The sequence below is a fragment of the Ixodes scapularis genome, unplaced genomic scaffold, assembly GCF_016920785.2.
Source record: "Ixodes scapularis isolate PalLabHiFi unplaced genomic scaffold, ASM1692078v2 PGA_scaffold13__105_contigs__length_92229423, whole genome shotgun sequence".
Lineage (NCBI taxonomy): Eukaryota > Metazoa > Arthropoda > Arachnida > Ixodida > Ixodidae > Ixodes > Ixodes scapularis.
The window spans coordinates 88,367,699-88,380,470 of record NW_024609839.1 but is presented as its reverse complement, the minus strand read 5'-3'; the positions used below and the strand labels follow the sequence as shown (position 1 = coordinate 88,380,470).

The 12,772-nt window shown below is 44.4% G+C and overlaps 1 protein-coding gene across 1 annotated transcript in view; it reads left to right on the top strand.

The window, feature by feature from the left end:
- Nucleotides 1-1,351: 1,351 nt before the first annotated feature.
- Nucleotides 1,352-12,772, top strand: part of LOC8052388 (rho GTPase-activating protein 7) — a 208,015-nt gene continuing 196,594 nt past the window's right edge. Inside the window, exon 1 of the mRNA XM_029979522.4 lies at nt 1,352-1,392. The gene's annotated coding sequence lies outside the window, so the exon portion shown is untranslated. The remainder of the gene's footprint in view (nt 1,393-12,772) is intronic.

Genomic DNA, 12,772 nt, shown 5'->3' with positions numbered 1-12,772 from the left:
TCATATTGAAAAACAGCGCGAAGAACATACGGACAAAGAGAAGAGAACACACAGAACCAGGCGCTGACTATTAACTATCTATTATGAAAGCATACATAGAAAATCACGCGAGGACTGCTTCTTCTTTTTCCTCTTCCACCAGTCATTCGTCATTTAGCGCTCAACGTTACAAATCGCATAAAATTAAAACTCACCAGCACATTAACACACCAGCACAAGGTACAAGTCATCTCGTCTTATACCCTGTGCTTCAATTTCGAGAATTGAAGATCGAGATTGAAGATCGAAGGAAGAAGAACGAGACGAGATGACTTATACCCTGTGCTGGTGTGTTTTAATGTGCTGGTGCATTTTATTGTGGTGTGATTTATAATGTTTCGCGCTAAATGACGAATGACTGGTGGAAGAGGAAAAAGACGAAGCAGTCCTCGCTTGATTTTTTTTATGTTTGTTTTCAGAAGAGATAGTTGACAGTCAGTGTTTCGTCCTGTGTGTTCTCTTCTCCGTGTGTTCTTCGCGCTGTTTTTCAATATGGGTTAATTTCTTGCTTATTTTCTGAATTTTTGAGGTTCCCCTTTGCAAACGGCCCATAGGCGTATCCATAGAAACATGCGCTAATTTTGACGACTGCGCAACAATGCTGTAATGATTAGTACCCTAGAAATTTTTCTTTCGCTTTCTGTTTTTTTTTTTTTTTCAGGTCTGAAATTTTTCTTATTTATTTTTATTTTACATATTGCAGCCCCGTGGGGGCTATAGCAGGAGTAGGGGAAAAAATCACAGTTCACAGAATTCAATATTGAATGAGAGAGAAAAAACAAAACATCGTAAAATAGGATCAACCGCTGTGAACCGCACACAGAAATTCGTCTGGAGGTAATGAACGAATGTTACCAGGTAGCAGATTCAATGTTCAATTGATCTAGGGAAAAAAACTGTATTTGAACACGTCGGTGCGTGCATAAAATGGTGAAATGTTTGGGTCGCGAGCGTAAAGAAGAAATAAAAAAAATTATAGTATGGTTGAATGTGCTCATATTGAGTGCCAACGTAGGTGGTAGAATTGGATAGTCATCGTTATCATTTATGCGCCATACCCCCTCCCCCCCCCCCACCCTTTCCCCCGCTTCTTTTTTTTTTTAAGCGCCGTTATGTGGGCGGTATGTTGCGCATTCTACACGCAATGTTTCATCGCTACAGCTAGACATTTTCGGCCGAAGCGTATTATATGCAACATAAGGGAAAAAGCTATACTTATGTCCAAAATACTTTATGAAGTAAATTGTAATGTGGGCTTTTATTTCCGACATACACTCGAGTTTGAAGCTTAGTTTATTCTTTCATTGCAGGTCTTCATTCAAGCGAGATCTCAGTCGGCGAAAAACATCAAAGGTGAGTTTTTCTTTCTTCCTTTCCTCTTTAGACGCGGCTTGCAACATGCGTCACGACGAGTTATCTTTACCTTCGAATCTAGTCTCGCCGCAGACGAGTATCGGGGTAACCTGCCTGATTTTCGTTAGTTTAAAACCCGTGCCTCAAGGAGCCGTCCTCAACGACCATCTCGTGTGCAGCTTCGAGGACGGGATTGATAGAAATTCTCGCGCTTTGTCGGGCGTTCTCTTTGTAATGAGAATTTGGATGAGGGTTTCTCGGCAAATATATATATATATATATATCTTGCTCTATCTGTTTTTACATTTTTCATGTTGTCTGGATGTTTTGGTTTTTCTCTTTTATATGGTAGATTTTCTTCCGCATGCCAGTAATGTGATTGCAACACGTTTTTGTTTTTACTTTCAATTAAAAAAGAAATACTTTCAACTTTTTGTTTCTTATAGCTAAATTTGAGCACCCACTTTTCCTAGTCTTCACTTACACACACAAACGTACACGTGTGCACACGCACACACGCACGCACGGACGTACGCACGTATGTACGTTCACATTTTCACACACAGACGCACACCGACGCTAAAGAAGAAAGCAAGCAAAAACGTGATGAAAATAGATTGGTTTCCTCAAACTTTATTTGAGGAAAGAAAAAATGTCGCCGTCTGATGGAACACAAGGGTTTATCTGCTTGTCATTCTTTGCGGTTGTTTGATTTTATCCTTTAACTCGCTCGCTGACGTCGTGACGCGTGTTCGACGTTTATCGCTTTTTTTTTTTTGTTTTAATTACCGTTGTTATTGTACCCCTCGGTATTGAGCTTCCATGTATTGTGCAATACCTTCGCCTCTTTTTTTATTTTGTACCCTCGTTTTGGTGGTGAGTTGATCGTTGTACACGGTCATCATGTGTGAGTCTGTTGGTGCTTGACGACCTTGCTTTTTGAGTTGTATTATCTTTAGCGTTTTTCCTAGTCAGTACAACTTAAAGATAGTTTAACACAGAGCAAGACGTGTGCAAACACATCCAGGTTATTTAGGGAGACCGCCGCCATCTTGAACGGCTCTTTGCAAGCGGAAGGTTCGAGCCAAAGCGACGTTTGTTGAGTGTGGGTCTCGAGTCCTGTACACCGAACAATAACACTCGGAAGTGGTGTCGTCACTCACACGTGCCTTAATACAGAGAGGGGATACCGCTATGATGGCGTGGTGTAATACGGGTTCAGGCTTATGCGATAAAGGCCAACTACGTAAATGCCAGGGTGTGAGAAATTGTTTTCCCCAGAACTACGGTTTCTTTTAGGGGCCCTAAAAGAGTCCCTAAAAAGAAAAAGAAATGTTTTTTTTTTTTAACAGTTTGGTAGGGACACGCGTGTCAAAAAACAAATTTTAGGCGAAAAAAAAAACACACACTTTATTTATAGAAATATTGACGGCGCGAGACGCGATGTAATCGGCAGTCACCTCGTCCACTTGTTTTCTTTATCGGCATTTTGGGCGCGTGGAGGAGGGGTGGAGCAGCTTCGCCTTCACGACCGAGATGGTCATTCCGGAATGACCCGTGACGTCATGGACTTCGCGCGCAGAATTTCAAATAAATCCCTTGCCGTCAATATTACTCTAAAAAGTTTTTCTTCTTGCAAAATTTATTTTTTGACGCGCGTGTCCCAATCGAACTGCTAAAAAAATGTGTTTCCTTTTTTCTTTTTTTTTGCTTTTTAGTGGCTTTTTAAGCTGAGACTAGAAGTTCCGCCTTCAGCCTGAGCTCGCTGGCTTCCGCAGTGCTTTGGTTGCGCGTGCCTTCTAGGGCAGAAAGCTCGCGCTGAAGGTGGAGCTTCTGGTCTCAGCTTAAGGATGAGCGGAGTATAGTGGCGGGGAAAACAATAAATTCTCAGAGACCAGGGTGTAAGATAGACAGGTGGAGAAACGGCCCATAGAAGCCTACCGCAGCGCCGTGACCGGATTGTGTACTCTTCCGCTTGCGGGTACCGCGGATTTGCGACAGATGGCGCTGCGGCGAGAAGAAAAAAAAATCAGAATCGGATTTGCATGGACCTCTATGGGAAAGTGCGCAAACTAAACCGAGAGCACGACAGTCCTCCATAGAAAATCCACGAGAAACCATCTCCGTCAGTTTAGCCGGTCGCCACCGGTCGCCCACCCGGAGTGAGAGTTCGCGGTGCTCTACATAGATGGCGCCACAGAAAAAGAGAAAACCGAGGGGGACCCAATCCGGTCGCTCAATTGGCTCTCGTTTCCCCACCTGTCTATCTTATACCCTGTCAGAGACGTAAGTCAGAATGAACTGCGACTATTCCGTATTCTTCAATACTGGCAGTCCGTTAAGCGCTTTTACGCGGTCCGCTGGCACTCTGATATTCCCGGCAAGCTGTGCTTCGAGCTAAAATATACAAATCGACATATATATATATATATATGTGACGGTAAATCGCGAAACGTACAGACATCAATAGTGTTGTGGAACGCCCAAGAAAGCAGTACGACTACAGGCTGGTTCACACAGCACTCTGCTCTTGCGTTACGGATGAGTCACCAAACCATACGTGTCTTGAATGTCGCGTGCCAGGCTATCTCCTTGAACTAGTAGGCACGTTGAAGATGCCCTGGTGACTTGTACGTAAGCTTTCCTAACGTAACCTAACATTAGAGCACCGGGCTGTCTGAACCAGTCTTACTATAGAAGTTCTTTCGGGGCCCCCGTAAAGGGTGCACCGCCGCCGACCGACCTGGAATGAGGAAAAGCCGACTTTCGCGAAAAAAGTACTTCGCTAAAGTTGGCTATTCCTCATGCGTGGTGGGTCGGCGGCAGTGCACCCTTTACAGGGGCTCCAAAAGCCCTTCTGTCGTTGTCTCACGTTGGATAACTTTATTGTTGTCTGTACGTTCCGTGACTGGGCGTTGTATATACATATCGATTTCTGCAGTTAGTTCAAAGTACAGTTTGGCGGGAATCTGAGGTTAGGGAACTGATTGCCAGCGGAACGCGTAAAAGCGTGCTTCGGGGTGCCTCTGCATGGAAAGCACTGCTAGGATTCGACCATAGGGAATAGCCGTAGTCTATTCCATGGCAGGGACACCCTGAAGCGCGATTTTACCCGTTCCGCTGGCACTTAGTTGCGCAATATTTGCGTTGTCAGGCTCATCTCGAGTGAAGAGAAGTTTCGTACATTGCTTCTATTTTGACACCTCGTTCCAAGATTGGTGTAATAACGAGAAACCCGTCGCGTTACACATCCGTGTTGCTTTCACCTTTTGTATTTCCGAATTTCATTTACTGTACAGTGACGTGCGCAGCATGATTGAACAATGCACTTGTTCGATGATTAGATCACCCAGAAAATACTTCGGGTCAATTTACTTGCTGCTCTAGGAGCCCCAACGTCTCCTGCATTCGAACTGTGGACGACACAAACTTCCCTACTAAAAAAAACGATACAAAATATATTTGGAGGCCATGCCTCCTTTTAACATGGACACGCAGTCTGTATCAAGTTCAACCCCATCCACGTTCACAAGCAACTTCCCAAGCCATCAGCACTCCCAACGGCAACGAGTAAAAAAGAAAAAAAAAAAAAAAGAAAAGCTTCCGCTTCAAAAGCCTTTGTTTTAGGGATGGCGTGCTAGGCCTTTTGATAAGACGCTCCGTGAGATAGATGACAGATGGCGCTTCGCCTACGTTGCGCCCCGGCCGGGATCTTTGTCCCCGAGGGAGCGCCATTGTGCGCGGAGCCTGGGCGAGACGCAATAACGTTACAACGTCTCTTTCACCGCGACGACGGTCGATCCGCCGTCGTCCCTAGACAACTTGACTTTTGGAAGATTAATGAAGAGTGGGAAAGGAGGATGGGGAAAGTGTAAAAGTCACGAACATTGTTTGCGAAGAAAGGGTTTCTGTAGACCATGGCAAACGAATGAGAGGGGGGAGGAGGATGTTGAGTTCGTATTTCATTCCCCTCTAAGCTGACAGTGCGGCGGAAGGTACGGGGTTGTCGGACCAGTGTACGCCTATCTTTCGCCACGTCATCACGTACTTCCCGCGCACAGCCACGCGCAGAGATCACGGGGTCAGGCGATGAAAGAGAGGCGTCCGACTGGATCGGCGTGCGCGTTGGTTCCGGCGCACTTTCAGCTTTGGCGGGGAAGGGACGGATAGAAGAAGGCGCTATAAAAGGACGGTGCGAGGAGGAGAAAAAGTCAGGGACGCTGCGTTTCTATTTCTGCAGGGGCGGCGAACAGGAAGATGGAAGATATTCATTCCGGCTGATTCTGCTGGCGCGTTCCGTGTTGTCAGATCGGTTGTGGTCGGGGAGACGCGACGAATGCATGATGCATTGTGGCTTTCCGTGCGGAGCGCGTTCTGGTCTGGATCCCACGGCCGTGCGTATCGGGATCCGCAAATGGAAAGCCGATGGGGCGTCCATATGCGATGCTCCCTCGGCTCTCCCGGTGCGAGAGAGTCAGTCAATGGATTAGGTTTGGCCTCTTTCTTCGTGACGTCGGAACTGGAGAGGCCAGCCAGCAGGAATCCCACGTGACCCGTCACTCTTACACGGCAGTAAAAATAGTGATACAGAATGAAGTTTGAAAGAATGTTTTGACGGTTTGTCCAATGATCTGGCAATACCCTAGAATCATCTAGGTGACAGCGTAACAAAATGGCTGTCATCTGGATGCGTTGAACATCAGTGGGCGGTTCGATTTGGGACTCATAACGAATTCTACACGTGTTTAATGGGAGTGACTTAATAGCCCCACAAAATCTTTTTTTTTCTTTTTTTTTTAATGTGAGGAAGGTGTAAGTGAGCGCCGTTATTGCGATGTCTATCATCGACGAACTGGGAATCGCGATTGTCACACCGCGTTGCCACGTTCGCTAAGAGTTGCGAACTGTCGGTTTTTGCGGGTTTAACGGATTTACGCGTTTTTAAAAGACGGCATGATTGTGCGCGGCTCATGAATGGTATCATATAACTTCTGGTGCCGAAGTCGGAGCTTTTTTATATGTACCTATAGTATAAGTTGTAGGCGGCGTTGTATAAGATATGGGTTTAAACGCGTAAATTTAAAACCTCGACCCGTATGAGCAGTCGTTAGACCTAGGATCCAGCTAATGTAGTGCAACATTGAGCTCTTCCGAAGGCAGAGTGCAGGCGCTTTTGTCCAGACAGTAATGGCGTAGGGACTCCGACGTGAGTGTGCGCTGATTCACTCTCCCCCCTTTTCCCCTCCTTTCTCCGGAACTTTGCGTAAGCGAGGCTGCGCGCTAGCAATTCATGTTGTAGAATGACCTTTCAAGAGCAAAACGCAAAGCCGCTCCTTTATTTTGTCTAGCTTGGCGCGTATTCGCGAGACGCTGCATTTTACGGCATTTCATGCGTGGATCTGAGGTCGTGCGTTCCTTCGTAGCCATTATCGCATCTTCTCTCGTCGCCGACAGCTTCGGTCACCCGAGATGTGACCCATTTCGTTCATGCTTGGCGATTCGTTCTTCGGCATTCTTATCGGCTAATGCGTTTGTCTCGTTCCCCGCTGAGAGATCGTAAGATGCTTTTGTTTTTCTGGTTGTCCCGAAGTTTTAATGCGGAGTGCGACTTTGCAGGCAAGCGTTGGAACGACGTCTTCGTGCACTGGTTCCGTTGACTGACGGTTACCGAAAGGAAGTAGTGATGAAGGCCATGTCTCGATTGGATTCAAGTTTTGTTCATCTCGAAAACGGGCGCGAGCGTCTGTGGGATGATAGAGGAGAGGGAGAGATAGGTCACGGGAGAGACCGCTGCGAAAAACGAGGGACGGTCTTTCCAATTTCCTTATACTTAATTCTTTTATGTTTATTTTTCATCGGCAAGACTAAACTTTTATTATTTCCCTCTCTCTTTCTGTTTTTACTCGGAAATTGCTCGAGCGAAAATGTTCCGAGTTTTAGATGGATTGAACGCGGTTTCCGTGTAGGGTAATAGGAAATGTCGGGAAAAGAGAAAGTGGTAATTCTTGGTGGTTGATGTATAGGAAGAAATATCGGTCGGTTTCCCTTTTTCTTTTCGTTGTGTGTGTGTGTGTTAGTTTTTGATCGGGTCTCGCGAAAACTGCAGTTTTGTACAAACAGTGCAAAAAAAAAAAAAGGAATCGAGAGTCGGTGCTGTGGGCTTTGCACGGTTCCGCCGACGACCAAATGTCAGAGGTTGGTTCTTTGGCGCGTTTTCTTGACGTTCGTGAGGGCAGCCTTCGAATATTAATGTAAGTTTTAGGCGGCACATTGCGACCCGCGCGAAAGAGATTTAAGGTATCTGCGGTTCCCAAGATTGTCCAGGCGTATGTAGATATATATATGCATGGTCTGTTGACGGGAGGGGCAGGATGATAAATGTAATATTACTTCCGCTAGTATTGGTTTTTTAAATTACCTTCTATTACTATCTGTATCGATAAAATTTGTTGGAGAAATGAAATAAAAACAAATAATAAAAAAGACGGACCGAAAAAAAAAACCACTGTAGCTAAATAATGGTTTTTGAAAGGATGAGAACTGCAGGGCGTCTCTTTCTGATGCCGTCCTCCAACTCGCACTGTTGTCCTTCGTTGTTCTCTGTCTGCTTGCGCACGCTTCTTGAAGGTAGGAAGGTAGAAAGCTCGTGCTGGAGGCGGGATAATTGAAGCGCCTTCCTGCCGTTCTAACCCTGTCGGGTACTGTCCTAGTATTGGTTTCCATTTTAGTTACGTGCTTGTCATTTGATCGTTATTTTTTTTTATCTTTAACGTTCACGGAAATTGGCCAAGAAAGTAAGCTCTGGTGGATACGAGTGGGAAAGGACCGCCTTTTTGTAATCACAGGGCGGCTGTTCATTCAATTATTTGACGAATCACTCGACCAATTTTTATATTTATTGCGCATACCAACAACTAGGAGGTCTTTGCGGTAATGCACACAGACACACTTTAAGAAAATGGAGGGATACACCCCTTGTCTCATATGTAACACCCCAAAACAACAATTCGACGTTCAGTGCACAGGCGTCGAACTGAAGATACTAACTTTCAAGAGCGGCTTGACAGTCGAGTGGTACAACTTATTAAAATAGCTAATGTACGCATGAAAGGCTACCATCGCTTCCAAAGCGATGGTACAATCGAGGTTTTTTTGGCCCTGCTGCAAAACCACAGTGCTTATTATTTTTCTAGTCTTTGATACACACATTAGCTATTTAGTGCGTTATATTGAACAGCTATCAAACCTCTCGTAAAAGTTGGCATCGGTAGCCCGACGTCAGGGGACTGAACGTCCAAATCTAGTTTTGGGGTGTGGGACAAGGGGTGTACCGCGTTTTAAGAGTACAGGTATATTCCAACTTCATAAATTGCAGTTCTTAAAGGAGCCCTTATAAACGTGGATGTTAGTCAACTTTGCACACTGGTTACGCCGACACTCGCAATTTCAATTCGGGTAACGACAGTAACCCTCAATGATGATCGGTCGGGTTTACACTGCAGATTCTACTGAGGTGTTCATTACGATTGAATCGAATTGTGCTTGCTTTCCTCTGTTTTTAGCGTTAACTGCGTCAGAGGTGGCGGCTTTCTGTGGGGGCGAGCGTTAGGGAATCACTCAGTGCTCCGAAATGATTGGCGACCCATTTGGAAGCGATGGTAGCAGCAGGTTGAGAGAGGGGGGTTACATAACTGCCGATGATTCGCGCAGATTGCAGCATAGAGGCAGCCATTGTATTATAAACGACCGGATTGATGGTAGTTGGCTGTGCTCTCTGTAATAGGTGCAAAAGCCTTAAGGTCGTGTCTAAGGCGATGTGTCTTCTCGTTTATTCTGCTTGCATTCGTTTTTTCAACGACATTGCATACATTCTTTTTTTAAATTATTATCGCTGGAAATAGAGAACAACACTTGAAATGGAACATTCTAAGTGTTTCGTGCCATTAAGAGAAACGAAAAGGAAATTCTAAATTTGTCTCGAAAGACCGGGAACGAAGGTCTCGTGGCAGTATTTTTGGTTTCGCTTTCTGTCTAACCGCGTACCATCCGAGCTGCGTGAGTTGAGCAGCAGTATTTTGCCTCCATGTGCAATCTCTCCAATGGTACATCGCAGCCAGAACTTTATCGGTTTCAGTAATATAATGAGCTAATGTTTTTCTTTCAGAATAGAAACTATTTTGGTTTAAAGAAGGAGAAAAAAAAAGTGAGCGATAGAAAAAAAAAAAAAAAAAACATTTTAAGACCCTTCAGAATTGTGGTTTGTCTTAGGGGTCCTATCACCGTTTTTACGCGAATTCGAGGTTTTCTTGCCTTTCAAACATATTTGTGTTTTGCTTGACGTCATCACATTTAGGTACTCTGTTCGCACGCTGTTATTAAATGCGTTGTTTTTTTTTTCTTCTTTCTTTTTTTTGTATGAGAGGCCCGCTCCCGACGATCGAACCTACGAATAATATCCGCAGGAGTTAAGACTCAAGCGATCTGGCGAACACCCTCATCGATGGGCCTAGGGTTTTGTTAGTACTCGTTGCCTATGTTTACGTTACCGATGAATAATACAACGTCCAGGGATCACAGAAGTTTGAGAAACAGAGAGAGAGAGAGAGAGAGAGAGAGAAATCCCAGCACTTGGGTTATCTGTGAATGGGTAAGTATACCTTGTATCGAATTGCGACGCATAATTAGCAGGACGTCGTCGGACGTTCCTTTGGTCACGTTTCTAGGCCTCATCGACGGAGACGGGGAACTGACACTTTAGCGAGGCAATCGGAAGACCCGGCCCATGATGTTAATAAAAGAAAGACAAAATAAATGATTCAGTAAAGCACTATGAAGGGGCGACACGTCTCCAGGGAGGTGGAGTCTCTTTCGGTCCGGCCAGATTTTGCCAGCTGCTTCGTCCGATATTGAGCGAACGCCTCAACCTTCTGATTACTGTCTTCGCCGGCTCGTGTTTTTTTGTTTTTTTTTTTATAGTTACAATATCCGTTTGGGGTTATTTTCTTTGTTCTTGGACCGGTCGCGTTTTCTTGGCTCACACTTTTCTGCCGCAGTCCCTATTCTTATTTGGTACGTTTTCTCGTCTCCGATGAAAGCTTCCGCGACACCGTCTCGCTTTGGCAAGTCGCAATTATTTCTGCTCATTCTTCTTCTTTTTACGTTGGGTGGGCGTTTTGTTTCTTACTTGGTCATTCACTGGACGAAAGTGATACAGAGAACAGTTTGGTACATCCAACTAGAAATCGACGACGTAGTCCTCTAAATGCGGTGTTACAAGCCGAGTCGCTCGGAACTTGGAGATTGCTATTTACGGTACTGGAACTTGGGTGAGGACGGCTTCAGCACTTCAACCCCCCCCCTTTTTCACACGCACGCACACGCACACACACACACTAAAACATGCAGTTAGCAAACAAGAACAAGCTGAGGCCGCGTAACACAAGGAAGGACAGGGATGCATTTGTCCCGTTCTGCGTATTCCCTGAATTCATACTTTTCCGTTATGAAAAATTGCCACTTTGATTCCCGTCTGATTGCTTTTCAAGTGTTTTCTCTGCGAAGGCGCAATCCAAGATTTTGGCGGTCGGGCGAGCCCACTTTCCAAGAAAGCAATTTTGACATAAGATTTTTCCTGCGTTTGTGCTCTTTTTTAATAGCAAAACTAATCTCAGTGATATAATTGCTGCGCCCTTTTGCGTCAAACTGCGCGAAAGAGCTCGCCCGGCTACATTCTGCTATATTTTGCCAAAATGTGAGCTTATTTGCGCCAACATGGCGCCGAAACTTTTTTTCACTTCGTTAATATTGAAAATGTAACAAAACGGGCCCTCGCTACACGGCTGGATCGCTGCGGTAGGCTTGTGCGAATATTCGAGACTTTCGATGATCGCCTGAAATAACGTCATATTCGATTTGATCTCTGCGTTAGACATCGACACTAATCAGAAGGTTCGCAGTAGTTATCAATTTCGTTGTCCGTTCTGGCTCGACAGCTAACATCTTTGAGTGCGCTTGTCACCACGGAGTGTTGTACTGCAGTGAAGTGACACTCGCGTAGTAGGCGTCGCAATTTCGCACATCTTGCTTCGCCTCAGCGCACCCGTGTGCTAAAGGGAAAGCACCACTTCAGGATTGGAAGGTTACGCAAGGTTTTTCAATAAAACTGCGGCTAGTATATTTATAAACTATGGTATTCTGACGATATATGTTTTGACATTCGAAATTCATGAAGGATACTTCAGTATTGAGAGAAAAAATTTATAAATCGCTCTACATGTTTTTTTTATGTCATTTCTCGAATTAGTTGTTACCTTTATATAGATGTCATCTGAATGGTGGCACAGCGAATACAGTAAATTAAATCTAGATTAGCTGTAACAGTAAATGCAAACCTGGAATTTTTTTCTTTTTTAAACAGTAAGTATTGTTAGGTGCTGATAGTTCTTATGAAATTCAACTTATATAATATATTTCTTGTTTATAAGAAAATGACAAAAGCTTTGCTTTCTATCTAAATTAAGAACTGCCGCTTTATTACAACTTTTAGAACTTGAAGAAGACATCACTTTGTGTTCGAAATCATCATATTCTAATTCTAACATTATTTCACTGGAATAGGCGATTTGGTTTACGTTTGATTTTATGCCATGGCTAACCATGCACAGCAGTTCGTACGTATAGCTCAAGAAGCATCTTGTTACCGTGCCTTGTGCTTCTGCGCGCAATTGAACTGTTAGTCGGGCAATCAAACCTGCCGTGCTCTTCACACCATCAAATGGTTGCGCGTAATCGGGAAGGCAGAGTAGACATAAACACATAAATATTGACATAATATTCGCGCTGGTGTGAATAAAAACTACACGCGTATGCTCCAAAAACACTTTTGCTACTCCAGAATGGACATTTGGCTGCTCCTTAAGGTGCTCCAAAAATTACTCGCACCAATCACATCACCCTAATCTTTATTTTGACGGGTTTACAAAGAGCACGAAACCTAAAAAGTGCTTCACTGTCACCGGAATAGAAGAAACAAACACGTACCGAGCAGAAAAAAGAAAGAGACAAGCAAAGTCAGAATCACGCACACACTAGTGGCTCGATTGCTCGTCGAAAAGTGTTGAGGCTCTAATAAATTTATGCATACGTAAAAAAAACACACACAAAAAAAACAACACAAAGTTTAGTTTCTGTGTTTCGGATTTGCGTGGTATTTTTGGTGGGATTTCAATCAAAATATTGAAACGGCGGTTTTTCTTTTTGTGATAATGGAAATTGCATGGCGTTCCCATGAAGAAACCGATCTTTCCATTTTTACGTCACTGAGGCAGCAGGGCGTGGGAGGAACTTTACCGCATCGCCTAGCCAACATATATATAAAAAA